Genomic DNA, 20,996 nt, shown 5'->3' with positions numbered 1-20,996 from the left:
ACTACAAATCAGTCTCTCACATTACCTCACCTTCCAAATTAATCCAGGATTCGCAATAGATCAGTCCGTCACAACAATCTACATTCCAAAAGCTAACAGAGGAGAAAAAATTGTTTCTGCGCTCGTTTCTCTGTTTGTGTGTCTATGACGCCAAACGCCACATCGGCATTACATTACGATTCGCAGAAGACAACCGTTATAGGTAGGTTCAGTTGAACTCATTCCTGGTACTTTGGTGTTAAAACAAATTTCTCGGCTGACAGCTGTATTTGCCGCAATCTTACCGTTTGTCAATGTTCCAAGCAAAGTGCATATTTACTGACTATAAACGGAAAAATCTTGCATAATGGGCTCATATATTTATGAAACCCCAGTTGATTCTGCAGACTGATGCAAGGGGAACTGAAATTATTAGTATTTCTAAGCGTGATTGATTTGTAACACATGTACCGGTACAAGGCATCTGAAAGTTAATTTTCGAGGTCATTTCTGTAGATTGTTGGTCGTTGATAATATTATCGAAAGTCTACGATAAATTATTTCACGCTTACTTTTAAGTTTCTGCGAGAATATTCACATTTTCACACTCTGCACTCTTCCTTTAACTTTGTAACGCGCAGTTATAAGTACTTTAAAAATGACAATCTGAGGTATTCATTTGCTCACCGTTCATCACATTAGCTGAATAATACATCGACACAATACATTACCTTAGATCCCTTTTCTTATTTTTTTCCTTTTTATTGGATTCTATCACACAAACTTTTTAGCCACTACAAATAAATGTACTGGCACACATAACAAGGTAATATTATTTCTTCGTAGTACATACTGTTTAGGGCATACATTCATATGTTTTCAGATCAAAATTATTGTAATCAGATTGCAAAACACAGTTGACTGCTAAAAATTTATTTATTAATTAAGTTCAATTCATTTCAGATTTTTGTTTTCTTTCGCTAGAAACCGGGATATGACATCGTCTGTTTATAATTAAAACGTAAACCGAATGAAAACTTACTATCTTTGATTTGCGTTCCCTCATTAACATCTCTGCACAAAGCAGTTAGTGAATTGTGACTGTACTGTAAGGTGGTTGTCATAACCTCCTTGCTGTACTGTCAAGGAAAACAAAAGCAATGCAATCTTGTCATGTTTTGCCTACATTTCAAGGATTCGTTTAATTCGGAGATATAACTGTCAGGTGGTACTTTCACAAGATTGATTGAACAGTTAAACCAGCGGAGACTTGTCTTTCTCAGCCAGTGAGCGCGAGGCATCTGCATGCAAGGTTATTGCTATTCCTAACGTCCTGTTTCACAAAGGCAATATACGCGTTGTTTAGTTTGTTTAAACGCATAGATAGGTCTAAAATAGCAGGCTAAAGCTTAACACTGATATTACGTATTTTTCACTGAGGACGGAGGCAAATATCGTTTTGTGGATTCGTGCCAGCAGTTTGATGTATGGAGGAAAAAAATTCCCATTTTTTACAATTGCGAAGGAATTATAATTTCCTTACTGTGTGGCAACAAGACAGAACGAATGTGCAACACCAGGTGCTTTGTGTACTAAATCTGTGTCTGTTGACATTGCCGTATAGTTCTCGCGAAAGTTTTACATTTGAGTCAAGTTCATTTCTGCTATCGTTAGAAAGAGTATTTCATTGTCCTGTGTGGTAAATATATTTATATGTATGATGTGCACACTCTCCTCCCTTTCTCCCCCACCCCATATGATGTCGTGAGAACTATGTTATATTTGAGACGTGATATCACTTACAGAATCTGCGATCATATTTGGCACTAATTAAATTAATCTTGTCTTGGTCACCAGTATTTGTGTTTTACTCCTTGTGATGCGTTTTACTCTCAGCATCATCAGCTCTGTGATAGAAAATATTACATGAGAAAAGATTGAAAACGATTTTGTGTACAATGACACAATATGCAAAACGTAATGTAAGACTAGGTGGGAAACAGTTGCCTGTACATGATGCAATGAGTTCAGTTACACACCTTAATGGATACACAGTATCAAGTCAGTTATAAATTTTCTTTCTTAACATGAGTGTCCAAGGTGGGATACACAGTATCAAGTCAGTTATAAATTTTCTTTCTTAACTTGAGTGTCCAAGGTGGTCCATACAATTAGGCATATCACAAATTAAACATCTTTTGCCAAAGATGGCATCAGAGACATCATCTGCACCGGACCACAGAATGTGTGTGACTTGTGAACACCTAATTACACTCAATTTGCGAGTCATTGTTATGTATTCTACAGTATTTAAATAATGGATCACATTTTTCAAGAGGTACATAGACATGTACATATGAATCTGTATGGATTATGTAGCTGTCATTGATATCAGATATTTAAAAAATACAGTGTTCCCCCTAAGACATCAAGATATACAAATTTAGTAATATTCAATAAAAAAAGAAGGAACCTTTATTAAAACAGTCTATATTGTTAGCCAAATAGTGAGGCAACAGGAACCTTTATGATGGTAACCTGTAAAGAAGGTGTTTTTTCTTTCTTTGTACCATTGTCAGTGCTAAACATAAATTATCATGTAGTCGCAGGGCAACTTTTGCTTTGTTCCATAGAAGAGGCATATTTTCGTAATGTTCTATCCAATAGACTTTTTGTATTACTGTTCATTACCACGGTTTTATTGTAATGCACATATTCATTACATGTGCTTGTTCATTTTATTTATTCATCCATAGACCATTTAGTACAATAGCATTGAACATGTCAGATACATTACAGAAGTAATATATGTGTATATGAATCATTAACAAAGTAAGATGGTATATGGAGAACCCAAGTCAGGATGGCTGGCAGAGAAATAAACCCCGCCTCCCGAATGCAAGTCCTCTACTTTAAGACTGGTGTAGCCACCTCACTCGATAAATCATTGGAAGGGGAATCACAAATACAAAGACTACATTGTGATTGCAACAAGCACAAGAAGTAAAACAGTGAACAAGAAATTTTGAAAATAAAAGCAATGCTTAAAAAATGAAAACACGTTAAACAACTCTGCTGAAAAGTACAACATGCATAATAAGTAAATCAGTGATGTAGCTAAATCATGAAACATCAATATAAAACACCCCTGAAAAAATAAAAACACATGAACACATTTTACAGTGCCATTGAAAAGTATAATGCATGAACAAATGGAAACGTGCCAACACTATATCCATACCAACTATGCTAGCATCACATCCCATCTCTGAGGGCATGTATTACACTGCATCTGAAATGGGAGAGACAGAAAACAAACAACAAACAATCTTTGCAATGAAAACACAGCATAGGTGGTACATCAGTTAATAGAATCAAAAGAACTCCACAAGTGAGAGCGTAGTATTCCTGTAAGCTAACATATTCGTTTATGTTGTTGAAACACCTCTCAACAAGAAATGATTTTAACATTGCTCTAAAAGCCACTTCTATCTCCAACCTCTTTATGTATATTGGTTTTGGCAGTGCATTTTAAAGAATGACATTAAAGTGGTTCACGTGTATTTCAGTTCAATCTATTCTAACTTGTACTATATGGAGGGATCCAAAGCTGTGAGTGTTATAACTGCAGTAATTGTGATAAATGTGTCCAATTGCTGGAAGAAAGAAGAGGTTGCACCCATTTACAATAAGGGTAATAACCACAAAACTACAAGGGACATATTCTGATATCAAACATAGTGAGGAGGTATCTCAGACAGAACAACTTCCTCTGTGCCACCCATCATGGATTCTGAAAACATCGATGATGTGAAACTCAACTCACACCTTTCTCGCACAAAAGCTTTATACTAAGGCAGTCAGATAGATGCAGAATTTCTTGATTTCTGAAAAGCATTTGACTCGCTACCACATCTATGCTTATTGTCAAAAGTATGATCATATTCATGTGAAATTTATGACATGACAGGATTTTTTGGTAGGTAGGGCACAGCAGGTTATCTTAGAAGGAAGGAAGTGTGTTGAGACCCTTGTATTGTATATTAATGACCTTGCAGACAATATTAATAATAAACTTGACTTTTTGCAGATGATGCTGTTATCTATAATGAAGTTCTGTCCAAAAGAAGCAGCATAAGTATTGAGTCAGATCTTGCTAAGATTTCAAAGTGGTGCAAAAATTGTTAACTTGCTTTAAATGTTCAGAAATCTAAAACTGTGCTCTTCACAAACAAAAACACTTAGTATCCTATGACTATAATATCAATAAGTCAGTGTTGGAATCGACCAACTCTCAAATACCTGGGTGTAACACTTTGTAGGTATATTATATGGAATGATCACTTAGGCTCATTCATGGGTATAGTAGGTGGTAGACTTTGGTTCATTGGTAGAATACTGGGGAATGGAGACAGTCTACAAAGGAAATACCTTACAAATAACTCGTGCGACCCATTCTAGAATGTTGCACAAGTGTGTAGGACCTGTACCAGATACGATTATTCTGGGATACTGAATGTATATAGGTTTGTCTAACCATGGAAGAGTGTCACAGAGATGCTGAAGAAACTGCAGGAAGATTTTTGATGGCAGATGTAATCTCTCTCGAGAAAGCATACACACAAAGTTTCAAGAATCATCTTTACTTGATGACTAGGAATATACTACAACCTCTATGTCTTTTTCTCATAGGGACCATGAGGACAAGATTACAATAATTATGGCACATACACAGGGGCATTTAGTAATAATGCTGCCTGCGCTCCATATGTGACTGGAAAGAAACAAACTCTAATAACTTGTGCAATTGGATGTACACTCTGCCATGCATTTCACAGTGGTTTGCAGAGTATAGATGTAGAGGAGTTGGTTTGCAGGTCAGAGAGTCTGGCTCTTGTCCTCAAGACACATTTGTATAAGTACAAGGAGCGTATACAGTAATCAAACATGACTTTTTAAATAGGGGCTCGCAGTAAACCCTAGCAGAGCTATTTGGCAAGAATTGAATACCCTTTTTCTGTAATGTAAAAATTTGATTTAATTGACTATTAATCTAACTCCAGAAAACCATTCCATAAGCCACAAAGGACTATGAATAACTATAATAAACAATTCTAGCACCATCTGAAAAGCAAACTTTAGAAATAATTCTCAGAGCAGAACACACAGAACTGAGTTGCTGGAAGAATTTAGTTACACGGTTTTTCCAGTTTAAGTCTTGGTCAACGTACATTCCAAAACATATTTTCCATCATACCCTTTTAACTCATTTCTGCCCAGTACCAGATGGCGATATTGGTTTTGACTGATCTATCCAAATAATATAATTATAGTTTATTTTCTTTATATTAAGGCTCGGCCTATTGGCGTAAAACAAAGACTGCAATAACTTGAGGACTTGACCGGTTGTATTGGACAGAGAGTCCTTAACATCACTTACTACCGCACTAGTGTCATCTGCAAACAGAATTATCATGGTTGCAGTTTCTGAGGTGTGTGTCATTTATGTAAATAAGGAACAGAAGGAGGCCTAACACACTAACCTGGAGTATGCCTATTTTGACTTCCCTTGCATCACGTAATAATCTGATTTTGTGATTAGCATGAGCTGATGTGAGCTCCACAACTTATGATCTATTTTGCAAATATGATTGATAATACTTGTTTTCTATTCTACATCTACATACATACTCTGCAATCGACCATACGGTGCGTGGCAGAGGGTACCTCGTACCACAACTAGCATCTTCTCTCCCTGTTCCACTCCCAACAGAACGAGGGAAAAATGACTGCCTATATGCCTTTTATCTCCATTAATTCCAACTCGTGCAAAAGAATTTCATGACAAACCATATCAAAAGCTTTCAAAAGATGTAAATTAACTCCTACAACACTATTGTTGTAATCCATACTTGTAACCAATTCATCAGTGTAATCATATATCACTGTTGCTGTACTTCTACGTCTTCGAAAGCCATGCTGATTATTATTCAGTAGGCTGTAGACATCTAAGTACTGGGCAATTCATTGTTTCAAAAATCTGGCATTTGCTTTACAGAATACTGAGAGGAGTTGGTAATTTTCAACTTTATGTCTATTCCCACTCTTGAATAAAGGTAGGTCTATCACTTTTGATATTTTTAATCTTTGGGGGAACCCCCTGTCAGTGAATGATAAATTCAGAATGTGAGCGAACGGCTTTGATTTGTGAAGCAGTACAGATTATAAGTGACACTAGCACATCTACACCTGCTGACATTATGCATTTGAGGCTTTTAATCACCTTCACTGCTTCATGTTCATTAGTTGGAACTAAGCACATGCTGTATGCTGATATGCACAACCCAAGTTTATCCTGATTTGTGAAATCTAAACCAAGTTTTTGAGAAGCATTTATAAAGTAATCATTTATGTAATTTGGCAAGTCTTTTTTGCCAATATTGACATAATCAGTATTTGTAATTGTTATTTCCCATTCTTCATATATCTTCCCTGTTTCACTTTTTACAATGTCCCATGCAGATTTTGATTTTTTGCCCAATATTCTTATGATGTCATCATGTCTATGTAGCGTTGCCTTTGCAATTACCTGTCAGTATATTTTCTCTCAAGTCTTTAAATGTTCTATAAACTGAGGATCTGTGGATGTGTTCAATTGAGAACTAAGCATTTTTAAAGTCCTGCAGGAAATCTTAATCCCTGACACAGTCCCATAACTAGATTTAGTGATCTGACATGAATGGACTGTAATCAATATTTTAGGCAAACACATTTCAAAATTGGACATGAGTATTGAGGAGAAAGCACTATTAGTACGTGAGTGTGAAAGCACTTCTAACCCAAATTCATTACTGAGACTACCAACAAAACTAGCAAAATTTTTCACAGAATATCAAAATGTTATGAAAAGGATGACTCGCTATTGACCATAAAGATGCCACATAGAGTTACAGATTAGCATGACTAAAAGACTGTTACATATAAGCTTTCAGCCAAATCCTTCTCCAGAAAACAAAAACATGCCCACATTCACATGAACAAGCATACCTCACACACATGACTGTTATCTCTGGCCACTCCATCCAGAAAGATTGTGTGTAATAGTCTTTTTTTGTGCCTATCCACAATTCAATATGTCATCTTTATGGAGAGTGCAATCTATCCTTTTCATAATGTTAAAGAAGTACGTTCCTTTCTTTCACTGGTGTAGCTGGAATTTTAAGGATGATGGCATTATAATTGGATAGCCCTAAGTCAGTATTAATAATTTCTAGATCTGTGTTGTTCACATTTGAAAGTATATTGTCTATAAGACTTTCTGTTCTGTTTTTGAAAGAATAATGTAACTAGGCAGATAGAAAAAATACTCACCAAATGGTAACAGGAGAACACACATGTAAAGATATTGAAATTTGCAAGCCTTCGGAGCCAGTGGCTCCTCCTCCTCCTGCACCTCAGCAGTTCTTTTCCTTCATCTCTCATCCTTCCCCCCTCAACCCTTGTGCCAGAAGAAGGAACCACTGGCTCTGAAAGCTTGCAAATTCCAGTATTTTTATATGTGTTTTCTCTTATTGCCATCTCGTGGATAAGTTTTGTTATCTATCCAGTCACATTATATTTTCAAAAATTAATTATTTTGATATATTTTTCCATTCTATTTGTTGTTCTTGTGGGGTTATGTTAAAGCACAACGGTGATGGTCATCACTAAACTACCAATGACAAATAAGTTACTCAGCAGTTTCTAATCTGTAAAAATTGCGTTATGATAATCTGTTCAATTTTTAGTCTGGTACAGATGTTGCCTCTGATGCCATCTTGTGGCAAAAGACATTAATTTTGTAACATGCTGGATGGTGTGACCCAATTTGGCCGCCGTTTGCAGTTGGCTAGATACTATGTAGCAGCTGAAGTATATAACAGAACTCAATGCTTCATGTACAAACAATTGTTCCTCCAACTAATTTTAGGTGGTATTTTGCAAATTGCATCATTGTACAGAAAATTGTTTTCCATATTTTTTCATGGAATATTTTATACCACAGATCTGATGATACTAAGAGCAAAACTTATCAAAAGAAGTAAAAAAATAAAAAGAATTATTGTCAACCAAGACAAGAGTAATTTATTAGAGAAGGAAAGTTGCTACTCACCATATAGCAAAGATGTTGAGTCGCGATAGGCACAACAAATGATTCACACAATTATAGCTTTCAGCCATTAAGGCCTTTGTCAGCAATTGCTGACAAAGGCCTTAATAGCTATAATTGTTTGAATCTTTTTGTTGTGCCTATCGTGACTCAGCATCTCCACTATATGGTGAGTAGCAACTTTACTTCTCTAATATTGTTGCATTCCATCCTGGGTTTTCCACTGTAGTCTTGCGGCATCATGACATTAAAATGTATGGCATATGTTGTTGAAATCAGTATGATTTATTTTTGAAAAAATCAAACATTTTACTTCATATGTCAATATATAACAAGATATTGTTAAACAGGAATAATTACTGGACATTTAGTTTGGGGGGCAAAAAAAAAAAAAAAAAAAAAAAAAAAAAAAAAAAAAAAAAAAAAAAAAAAAAAAAAACAACTGTTACTCTTCCTATACTACTCTTACTATCTAATACTTGAAACAAAGCATTTTAACTTTACATATACCACTATTGGGTGTATACATACTGGTAAAACCAAGATCTATCTGATACAAATGTTAAGAGCTAGGCAGAATTTATATTCCTCCGTAATTTAGCCACTTTGACTTATTTTGTTGGACAAATAACACTACTCACCGACTCCTTTTAATGTTTCATTCTCCTAACCTAATTCCTTCAGCATCAACTGATTTAATCTGATTACATTTCATTGCCCTTGTTTTACTTTTGTTGTTGTTCACCTTATAACCACTTTCAAGACATTATTCATCTCTTTCAGGTGCTGTTCCAAGTATTTTTCCACCTCCTTGGTAAGCCTCAAAAATTTTATTTCTTCTCCCTGAATCTTAATTCCCATTTCCAAAATTTCTCCTTTGTTTTCCTTATTGTGTGTTCAACGTACAGAGTAAGACTGGGGATAGGATACAACCATATCTTATTCCATTCTCAATTACTGCTTCATTTCATGTCCTTCAACCCTTATAACTGCAGTCTGGGTTCTGTACACATTGTAAATGACCTTTCACATCCCGTATTTTATCCCCGCTATGTCCAAAAGTGTAATCCATTCAACATTGTCAATAACTTTCCTTTCTTTAAATCGATAAATGCTACAAGCATAGATTTGCATTTCCTTAACACATCTTCTGAAGTAAGTCATAGGCCCAGTACTGCCTAGTCTTTTTCTCAAATTCTCCAGAATCCAAACAGATCTGTCCTGAGGTCCGCTTCTACTAGTGTTCCTGTTCTTCTGTATATAATCTGTGTCACAATTTTACAACTGTGGGCATAATAAAGTAATAGTTTGGTAGCATTCACACCTGTCAGCACTTGCTCCCTTTGGAATTGGAATTATTACACTTGATTGAAGCTCAAGGGTATTTTCCCTGTCTTGTATCTTGTATATCAGGTGCAATATTTTTTTTTTCATGGCTGGCTCTCCCAAGTATCTCAGTAGAGGGAATGTCATCTACTCCAGGGGCTGTGCTTCAGTTTGGGTCATTCAGTATTCTTGCAGTGCTATTATCACCCATATCATCTTTATTTACTTTCTCTTCCCTTTCTATATTAGTCTTTAAGTTCATTTCTCTTGTATAACCATTCTATTTATTACTTTCACTTGTCACCTTTCCCTTCTTTACTTATTTCTGGCTTGCCGTCAGAACTTCTGATATATAGCTACATCTCCTTTCCCAAAAGGTCTCTTTTTAATTTTCTTGTTGGTAGCATCTCTTTTCCCGTAGTCATACATGCTTAGACGACTGTACTTCTTTCCTCTAGCAGTTCCTGTTTTGCCATTTTTCACTTTCTATCACACTCATTTTTTAGATGTATGTATTCGCTTTTGGATGCTTCATTTTCAGCATCTTTATATGTTCTGCTTTTGTCAGTTACATTAAATACCTTGTGTTTTATCAGATGATTTCTAGTGGACATTATCTTTTTGCCTATTTAATCCTCTACTGCCTTATCTGTTTCATTTCTGAAAGCCACTCATTCCTCTTCTATTGTATTTCTGTCACCTGAAATAGCCAGTCATTGCCTAATGCTCCCTTTGAAACTCTTAACAATCTCTGGTTACTTCGATTTATCCAAGTCCCATATCCCAATTTTTCTACATTTCTCTCCTTAATTTCCTACATTTCTGCAATTTCTTCAGTTTTAATCTCTAGTTCATAACTAGTAAATTGACCAGATACCATATCTACCCCTAGAAATGTTTTGCAGTTAAAATGTGTTTTCAAAGTCTCTGCCATGCCATTATATAATCTATCTGAAACCTTCCATCATCTCCAGACCTCTTCATCATATACAACCTTTCATTATTCTTAAATTAAGTGTTACCAGTCACAATTAAATTTTTGTCTCATTTGATCACTTGAAGAATTTCTTTCATCTCATCATAAAATCTTTCAGTCCTTCATATTCTGCTGAGTTAGCGTGTATATATATTTGTAGGTCTACTGTTGTCATAGGTGTTGCCTTTGTGTCTAAAATGAATCCGATGATAAAAGGTATGTAGTGGACCCCCTTGCACTTTTTGTGCTTTATGTAGGGTATATGTACTTAATATACATGAAAACAATCGTTGGCAACTCGAATGTATGAGGTTTGGAACTTAAATAGTGGCAACTATTTATTCACAACTGATACAAAAGAGTTACATGTTTGCACCTAGTACTGTCCTTCAAAGTAATCACCAACAGTCCGCAGCTTGTGGTCGTGCGGTAGCGTTCTCGCTTCGCACGCCCGGGTTCCCGGGTTCGATTCCCGGCGGGGTCAGGGATTTTCTCTGCCTCGTGATGACTGCGTGTTGTGTGATGTCCTTAGGTTAGTTAGGTTTAAGTAATTCTAAGTTCTAGGGGACTGATGACCATAGATGTTAAGTCCCATAGTGCTCAGAGCCATTTTTTTAATTACCAACATTGTGCAGAACCTGTTGCCAGCGATGTGGAAGGCGTAGTATACCGTTAGCAGACCCTGTTCTGTTGATGGTGCGAATGGAGTGGTCTACTGCCTGTCGAATCCCTGGAACATCTCTGAAGCGAATGCCACGAAGTGGTTCCTTCATCTTCAGAATAAAATCAAAGTCACAAGGACTTAAGTCCGGGGAGCATGGTGGATGGTACAGTACTTCCCAGTCCCATTGACTGAACAGAGCAGCCACAGCTTGCACTGTATGTGCCCGCGCATTGTCGTGAAAAATGATGTGTGGGTTGCGCTGAAAGTGTCACCGCTTCTTTCGCAAAGCTGGTCGCAGGTGATGCTCCAAAAATGAACAGTAATGCTGCGCATTGATGGTCTGTCATGGAGAAAAGTAATGCATTAGGATAACACCATCACAGTCATATATGAGAATCACCATAACTTTCAATCGCTCCATTCGCACCGTCAACAGAACAGGCTCTGCTAACGGTATACTACACCTTCCACATTGCTGGCAATGAGTTCTACACAACACTGGTGACTACTTTGAAGGACAGTAACAGGTGCAAACATGTAACTCTTTTGTATCGGTTGTGAATAAGTAGTTGCCACTATTTAAGTTCCAATCCTCCTATGTTATTTGAAAATTTATCGTGCAGCTTCAGTTATTATGATGAAAAGTGCATTAAATATGGTACAAATGTGAAAATTATGCTACACTTAAGGTCAGTTGCTACCACAACTTTTATTTGGCGTTCACATTTGTTGATTTTACAATCAAATTATTGCCTTTGAACCTAACCTAGACCTCGGACTACACTACTGATCAATCTGTCACCATATCCAAAATTTCTTAAGGGAGGGTTAATATCACACTTTAGCTAAATACGATACATTCTGAAATCATTGTTTTTTTTTCTATCAGCTTCAGCATAAAAAAAGAAACATAAGATTATTTCATTCACAAATGTGTTCCTTGAATTCCATCATGAAGGATATGGAATGAGTCAAGTTGTACATTTACAGGTGGAAGCAGCCATGTAGGTTACATGTGTAATGTAGGTCTATACAGTCAACAAGTTATGATCAGTGCTAATCTGCTTGTACTAATATATAAAGCCACTGCTCCTCTTCTGTTACTAAGAGGCTGCTGTTTTCATGTACTACTCCACATGAAGCATTTATGTAACTGATTTCACAGAGCACATACCAACCGCCTATAGATCTACTGCAAAAATTAAAAATTTGATGTGAAATTGAATTTATATCCCCCTGCTGAAATATCCTGAAAATAATATTCTTGCTGATAATGTTCTCTTTTACCGTGTTTTGGAGTATTTGTAGGTTTACAATTTCTTGCTTAATGTCGAAGGGTAACCTGTATAGGCTTTTATTCATTTATTCATCTATTTGTGTATTTACTGTTTATTTAGTCTGACTAGATTAGTGCCTTAAGGCCCTCTTTTGCATCTGACCAAGAGCAACACATACCAAAAATTTTACAAAACCTTGGCAATACTAATAGTACTGATGACGATGATAATGATGACATTAATAATAATAATAATAATAGGAGGTGGTGGTGGTGGTGATGGTGGTGGTGGTGGTAGTGTAGTAGTAAAGGACATTTAAAGTGATATAAACTAGCTTAGCACATTTGAAGCCATGTTAAGTGTTATCAGAAGTGGAGTGGGTAAAGGAACAGGAGAAGATTGAAATGACAGTGACCATGGTTGTTAGAAAATAACAGAATATAAACAGAGAACTCTGCAAAAAAAGGGGTAAGGGAAAGTTATGGGGGAGGAGGACTGAAAAGAATGAGCTGCAAAGAATGTAGGGGAGAAGGCTATTGTGATAGAAGATGGTCCATTAACATAGTCTTTTGAAGTTTGGAAGGAATTTAATTTCTCTAATGTTCTGAGGAAGATTGTTCCAAAGTCAGATTTCTAATACAGGGAATGATTTAGAAAACATGGCAGTGCTATGTGATGGTACAGAAACAATTTTACTTTCTTGAGAATGAGTATTTCTGCTGTGTGTCCAGATAGTGGAGTTAAGGGTTGAAGACAAATAAGAGGGAGCACAGTGGTTGAGAAGACAATAGAGCAAACATAGAATATAATAATTCTACCACTTATTGGCATGTAGCTGTGATAACGGCTTGTAGACTGGTGTGATATGGTCAGAGAAATATATGCCACATATGTATCATACACAGGCATCGTCAACAGTTTTGGCTTGCATGAGCTTTCATATAAAAGTACTTGGAGAATGGCATCACTATAGTCAAGTATGGGAAGTATTAGTGTCTCTATGAGCTTCTTTTTAAGCATGAAAGGAAATAATTTTTTATATTTCTTTAGCAAGTAAAGCAACACTGACTCCTTGTTGTAGATTGCAGTTGGATGTTCAGTCCAGTGTAAATGATGGTCCAGAATTATCCCCAAATTCCTTGCAGAAGGAGAAAAAATTATTTTGGGATTAATGGCTTTTGCACCTAAACACAAAACTCCACTCTGAATCTTTAGCCAGCTCCCATAACCTATACAGAAATTAGTTTCATTTATAGTATTATGGTCTTTAATTGCACAGTTCGTCCTGAATTTGCTCTTGTTACTAACCACAAGTACTATTAGGTAGTCTGTATGTTGGCATATAAGTGTATGAAAACTAAGGTCCGCAAAGAGACTTCTGCAATATGGTATAAAATTGACTTAATGTTGAATATAGGGCTCGTACATCTGCTGCTCAATCACATAGATCAGATCCCACAATATGTCTTTGAGGCAACTGTTCGACATCATCAGGTGGTTACTATTGGAAAGTAGCACATGCGAACAACTATTGTGAGGTGGTCTTCTATGCCAGCTCTTCCTGGAAGTCAAGCACAGGCAGTTGGGCAGCTTCCAGATGGATGATGGTAGTGCGTTCACGGCCTACCACATGTACTCTGGGTCATTGATGGTGCTGCAGCTGGGTAATACTGGCTGGGAATGAAATCAAAATTGGTAGCTAGGTGGGTCCTGCATTATGCTTCTGAGGGGCTCTTGTTTTCCTATATATCCAGGCTCTAGTTTGTTGGAAATGCAAGTTCCAGAATTTATACACATATTTGCACGTTGGTACTGTTATAAATACTGTCACATTGTAAACAGACTCACAAGTTCAAATATGAAAGCAGTGTTATCAGTGAAGTACACCACTGAAAGCATGTTTATTGTGAACACCATTGTACAGCCAGAACAGAGCTGAATTTGTGGAGAACATTGCTGCTTATACAGACATCAAATATTTCAGAATATACAAATATTACAAACACTAGAAATTTTGAGAACCTTCCAGAAGTGATTAATACCAAATAACTGCTGATAATCAGGTTTGAACTGGTGACCTGCAGCCTGCCAGTTAGCATTGCTCCTTCTCCTGGAGAAACAGTGACCCACTGTTTCAGAAGTTTTTATTGACGCCAACTACAGCACCTTGGATGTAGGTGTTACCAACGGTCCTCTGTGTGGCAGCACTGGCAGAGTTTAAATTTTAGTCATGTCGTCACATCATTTTTCACTATGATGAGCATTAGAAATAGCCACTCCTGTTGAAGCTTCTTGATCACTGAGGAGATCTTTAGTTTCCATGAATGAGAAACTGCTGTCATTGATCTACATCTACATCTACATCTATACTCCGCGAGCCACCTTACGGTGTGTGGCGGAGGGTACTTATTGTACCACTATCTGATCCCCCCTTCCCTGTTCCATTCACGAATTGTGCGTGGGAAGAACGACTGCTTGTAAGTCTCCGTATTTGCTCTAATTTCTCAGATCTTTTCGTTGTGATCATTACGCGAGATATATGTGGGCGGTAGTAATATGTTGCCCATCTCTTCCCGGAATGTGCTCTCTCGTAATTTCGATAATAAACCTCTCCGTATTGCGTAACGCCTTTCTTGAAGTGTCCGCCACTGGAGCTTGTTCAGCATCTCCATAACGCTCTCGCGCTGACTAAATGTCCCCATGACGAATCGCGCTGCTTTTCGCTGGATCATGTCTATCTCTTCTATTAATCCAACCTGGTAAGGGTCCCATACTGATGAGCAATACTCAAGAATCGGACGAACAAGCGTTTTGTAAGCTACCTCTTTCGTCGATGAGTCACATTTTCTTAGAATTCTTCCTATGAATCTCAACCTGGCACCTGCTTTTCCCACTATTTGTTTTATGTGATCATTCCACTTCAGATCGCTCCGGATAGTAACTCCTAAGTATTTTACGGTCGTTACCGCTTCCAATGATTTACCACCTATGGCATAATCGTACTGGAATGGATTTCTGCCCCTATGTATGCGCATTATATTACATTTATCTACGTTTAGGGAAAGCTGCCAGCTGTCGCACCATGCATTAATCCTCTGCAGGTCCTCCTGGAGTACGTACGAGTCTTCTGATGTTGCTACTATCTTGTAGACAACCGTGTCATCTGCAAATAGCCTCACGGAGCTACCGATGTTGTCAACTAAGTCATTTATGTATATTGTAAACAATAAAGGTCCTATCACGCTTCCCTGCGGTACTCCCGAAATTACCTCTACATCTGCAGATTTTGAACCGTTAAGAATGACATGTTGTGTTCTTTCTTCTAGGAAATCCTGAATCCAATCACAAACCTGGTCCGATATTCCGTAAGCTCATATTTTTTTCACTAAACGTAAGTGCGGAACTGTATCAAATGCCTTCCTGAAGTCCAGGAATACGGCATCAATCTGCTCGCCAGTGTCTACGGCACTGTGAATTTCTTGGGCAAATAGGGCGAGCTGAGTTTCACATGATCTCTCTTTGCGGAATCGATGTTGGTTATGATGAAGGAGATTTGTATTATCTAAGAACGTCATAATACGAGAACACAAAACATGTTCCATTATTCTACAACAGATTGACGTAAGCGAAATAGGCCTATAATTATTCGCATCTGATTTATGACCCTTCTTGAAAATGGGAACGACCTGCGCTTTCTTCCAGTCGCTAGGTACTTTACGTTCTTCCAGCGATCTACGATAAATTGCTGATAGAAAGGGGGCAAGTTCTTTAGTAGCATAATCACTGTAGAATCTTAAGGGTATCTCGTCTGGTCCGGATGCTTTTCCGCTACTAAGTGATAGCAGTTGTTTTTCAATTCCGATATCGTTTATTTCAATATTTTCCATTTTGCCGTCCGTGCGACGGCTGAAGTCAGGGACCGTGTTACGATTTTCCGCAGTGAAACAGTTTCGGAACACTGAATTCAGTTGATTTGCATCTCTGGACTGTAGTAAGGCTTCATATGAGGAACATGTATAATGTCTCTGCACTTTTATCTTCTTGACGAAGGGCCATAATACTCAACTTCATAAGCGATGTCCGACTAGTGACAAAGGAGCAACTTTTCCAATTGTCCCACTTTGTGCATATGTGTAAAACCAATTCCAAGTCTCCAGGACTATATGCCACTGCTTGGTGCTTGGTGTTGTAGTGCCCTCGGTCTTTCTCCTAGGTGCCCAAAATGCGTATAAGCACCAGCTGTCTTGCATCTTTGGTCCTGGTGATGATGAGTTTCACCTAATCATTCTGAGTGTCATACGGTTGAAATGGGAATGTGGTATCCATTGTTGTTTCAGCCTCATGGCCATGGAGCAGAAAGAATGGTATGAAGCCTGTAGTGTCTTGCTTCACTGTGTAGTATGTGAAGTTATAACAAACAGTATTGTATGCCAGTCCCTCTGTTCATCATCAACATACAATGAGAGCTTATTGCCAACATCTTATTAAAGTTCTCATTTGAGCCCCTACAGTTTCATGAAGTTCTGATAGGTGGCAGCACTATATGTAACCTTCAAAATGGTGCCTGTAATGGAGATGGGTTCGAAGCAGAAAGCTGTCATTGAGTTTCTTTTCGCGGAAACCAGAGCATTGCAGATATTAGGAGGTGCTTGCAGAAGTCTGTAGAGACCTGCCAGTGAACAAAAGTGTGGTGAGTTGTTGGCCAACAAGGTTATGCAAACCTGTCCGATCTCCCATGTGCCAGCTGGCCGCACACAGCTATGACTCCTGCAATATTGGAATGTGCAGAAACTCCCATTTGAGGTGACTGCAGGTCACAGTCAAACACCTCACTGGTCAACTGGATGTCTCTGTTGGTAGTGCCGACGGATCTGTCCACCAGTTGGAGTACTTAAAGGTGTGTGACCACTGGCTTCCTCGCTGCATAACAGAATATCATAAAGAGCTACAAAGGACCACCTGCAAAGGACTTCTTGTGCTTTACGAGGGTGATCATGAAGTTTTTTTGTCGAACATTGTCAAATGTGATGAAGTATCAGTTCACTTCGAAGCAGAAACAAAATTGCAATCCATGTAGTGGTGTTCTAACACCTCTCCTCCAAAGAAAGAGTTCAAAGCCACTCCCTCAGATGCTAAAATCATGGCAACTGTCTTCTGAGACTGTGAAGGAGTTATTCTGTTTGATGTTCTCCCTAATGGTGCAATATCAACTCTGAAGTATATTGTGCTAACCTCAGGAAATTTAAGAAATTATTTCAGCACGTTTGTTGCCACAAAAATGCAAACAAACTTCTCCTTGTCCATGACAGTGCAAGGCCTCACTCAAGTCTGTGCACCTGAGAGCAGCTCACAAAACTTCATTGGGCTGTTCTTCCTCATCCACTCTACAGCCCAGATCTCACACCATCCAATTTCCATTTGTTTAGTCCAGTGAAGGACACACTCCATGAGAAGCAGTACATGGATGATTGGGAGGTTATTGAAGCAGCAAGACATTGGCTGTCATCAACCAGTAGAGGGGTACCATGTGGGCATACAGGCCCTCTCATTAAGGCAGCACTAGGCTGTCACATTGAATGGAGATTAAGTTAAGAAATAGAGTTTGGTAGCCAAAAGAGTGGGGAATAATATGGTGTCTTGGAATCCTGAATAAAACCAACCTGCTTTCAGAAAAAAAAGGTTCTGCATTATTTATGGTATGCTTCTTGTACAATACTCCTTTCAAGCAGTCTTGGGTGTCATCAATGTGTGGAAATGAGTAGAAATCTTCCTTCATGATTTTGTGTCATTGGTGGTCGATGCATATATGTCAGGTGTCATCCTTCTTCACAAAGACCATGGGAGAGGACCAAGGACACATTGGATGTTCAGTGACATCATCTTGTAGCATCTTCTACACTTCTTCCATTATTGTCCGATGTCAGCCTGCAACACCCTGCACAAGCGCTGGCTAATTGGTGGACGATTTCCACTGTTGATATGGTGTTTTAGCACTTGGTTTGACTTTTCTCCACACCTGATTTGAAAGAATTCGAAAATTGGTGCAGAACACGTATCACTCGCTGGTGCTGTTCCTCAGTCAGGCCTGGTCCTATTGACAGCTTGATAGCAACTTCCTCCAATTGCAAAATCACTTAGACACTACATCTGTTGGTGCAATAAGTGGCAATTGACTCTTAAAGGTAGTGTGAGGTTATCCACATGAGTACTAGAAGAAATATGTTAAATGTTTTTTACATAATAGATCATACAAATCTAAAGGCTGTTAATTCAACTAAATATCTAGGAATGAAAATTATGAACAACTTAAACTGAAGCAGTCACATATATAATGTTGTGGGGAAGGCAAATCAAAGTCTGCATTGTTTTGGCTGAACACTTAGAAGATGCAACAGGTGTACTAAAGAAACTGCCTATACTGTGCTTGTCTGTCCTGTGCTAAAGTATTGCTATGCTCTATGGGATCCTTACCAGATAGCACTGAAGGAGGACATCAAAAAAGTCCAAAGAATGATGGCTAATTTTGTATTATTGCAAAATAGGGGAGAGAGTGTCGCAGGTATGTAGTTGTAGTGATAATCATTAAAACAAAGGCATCTTTTGTTGATGTGAGTTCTTCTCACAAAATTTTGTTCACCAGCTTTTTCCTCTGAATGCAAAAATATTTTATTGGTGCCAACCTACATAGGGAGAAATGATCATCTTAATAAAATAAGAAGTATCAGAGCTCCTACAAAAAGATTTAAGTATTCATATTTACTAAGCACTGAAAAGAGTGGAGCAGTAGAGAAAAGTATGAACCCTCTGTCAGGCACAGAAGTGTGAATTGCAGAGTGGTACATGTTGGCATTCTAGTTCCTTCCCACACACTGCCTTCCCTTCCCCTTCCCCACCCTCTCTAGCTGCTGCTTCCGTTCCACATGATAGTTGCATTCTGGTCCGAACTGCCAGGGTTGGCGGTCATGTGTGCACGAGATGTGTTTGCTTATGTGAACGAATGGTGCATGTTTCTCTTTTTTTTCTGATGAAGGTTATGACTGAAAGCTTATGTGTCAGTGTCTTTTAATTGTGCTTGTCTTCAACTTAACTTGTCATCTTTATGGCAAGTAGCAATCTATCTTTTCTTATATTGTTGATATTCCAACCTGTTGTTTCCATTGTTTTATCTTGTAAACTGACTCATTACACATCATTTTGATAAAAGAATGATTCAGATGATCTGCGGAACATGTAAATAATTAACCAGGATGTGATATTAGGGCAATATAGACAAAATGAGCCACTGGCTATGGGCATAACAAAAATAATACTGCAAAGGAAGTAGTGCATCAAGACTTACTGTTTTAGGAATTTGCATTCAGGGACAAACAACCCAGTCTACAAGATATGTGTGTCGGAATTGCAGCTGAAAGATAAGTTTAATGGACTGGGATTGCTACTTTGTCTCCCAGCATGTGGTTAAAACGTATTTCTCTCTGAATTGACAATTGCTACAGAACATCAGATAGTCATTTTCAGCCCATTTAGTAACAAATTCTCTGGAAGCAGTAGCATCAAGTGTATACTTGGAGCAGGTTTGCATGCCATAAACTTACTGATTCATTCAGCACAGTACCTAAGTTCCAGTGTTCAGAGGCACCAACAGTGAATTGTGGAGGTCTGTGAATGTTATTTGGTAAGGCATATCATGTTATGCCTATATGTGAGTGATATATGGCGTCATATTTGCTGCGGACAAACTATGTAAATTTTTTTGGAAGGACTGCATACAAATGTTGGTGGTAACTAGTGATGGGTCTGTGATGTCCTTTAGGGTCTTTTAATTAAAGAGAAGTGGGACCATCATTTGAGTTGATTAGTGTTTTCAGATGGAACAGCTACAATGAGCTGCTGGACAACCAAGTTATGCAATTTGCTCTCTATTTTAATCAGCAACAAAACGGTACCAGATGCTGCCCACTCCACTCTAATCTACTCTCCTGTTCCAACACAAACAATCCATGGATTTGAACCTCATTGAAAATCTTTCGTATTGTATGGAATATTGAGAGTGTGCCAAACACCTGGGTCAACATTGAGGTTTAGCTGTCTTGCATTAGTTGTGACTGAAAATAATGTTTGGACATAATGTTTATTAAATCCAGTCGATATCACAATGAACTGTTACATGGCCCAAGTTTGTGGAAGGGCCACATCTTGTTAGGACAAAAATTACTACTTTGGTGAGATTATAGCACACACAATTTCACCTGTGCTGATGACCTTACACTTTCTTCCCAAAGTGAGACCTTTGAACAAGAGGAACAAAATCTTGATGTTGTTTTGAAGGAGTAAGATAAATACCACTGTAAGAACCAGTTAAAACCAAATCCCAGAAAAGCACAAGTGTGCACATTCCATCTGAGGAACAGATAGAACCACAGGAAACTTCTAGTGACATGGAGAAGAGTGCAGTTGGGGCAAAGTTTCCAGCTCAAGTACCTTGGTGTCATTCTTAACCACGCCTTGACTTTCAGGCAGTTCATTGGAAAATCTAGTTGCTGGTTTCACTGAAGAATGTCCCTGTGGAAAACTCTGAACAGGCTCAGAACAGGGATTGCAAGTTCAAAGGATAGTTTGCAGAAA

General features: G+C 38.0%; 2 protein-coding genes across 5 annotated transcripts in view; one reads left to right on the top strand and one right to left on the bottom strand.

Annotated features, from left to right (window-relative positions):
* LOC124613044 overlaps positions 1-859 on the bottom strand; it is a 52,997-nt gene extending 52,138 nt beyond the window's left edge. Inside the window, exon 1 of one of the 3 annotated variants that reach the window (XM_047141616.1) lies at positions 711-859. The gene's annotated coding sequence lies outside the window, so the exon portion shown is untranslated. Of the gene's footprint in view, positions 1-551; positions 691-710 lie in introns of those variants that run through there. The other 2 variants (XM_047141617.1, XM_047141615.1) reach the window with 2 other exon arrangements.
* Positions 860-1,100: 241 nt separating this feature from the next.
* LOC124613050 (selenocysteine insertion sequence-binding protein 2) overlaps positions 1,101-20,996 on the top strand; it is a 151,060-nt gene continuing 131,164 nt past the window's right edge. The window contains exons 1-2 of one of the 2 annotated variants that reach the window (XM_047141626.1): positions 1,101-1,291; positions 8,912-8,942. The gene's annotated coding sequence lies outside the window, so the exon portion shown is untranslated. The remainder of the gene's footprint in view (positions 1,292-8,911; positions 8,943-20,996) is intronic. The other variant, XM_047141625.1, reaches the window with a different exon arrangement.

Source organism: Schistocerca americana, chromosome 4 (assembly GCF_021461395.2).
Source record: "Schistocerca americana isolate TAMUIC-IGC-003095 chromosome 4, iqSchAmer2.1, whole genome shotgun sequence".
Taxonomy (NCBI): Eukaryota; Metazoa; Arthropoda; class Insecta; order Orthoptera; family Acrididae; genus Schistocerca; species Schistocerca americana.
Note: the sequence above shows the minus strand (reverse complement) of the source record. Positions and strands in the feature narration are given on the sequence as shown.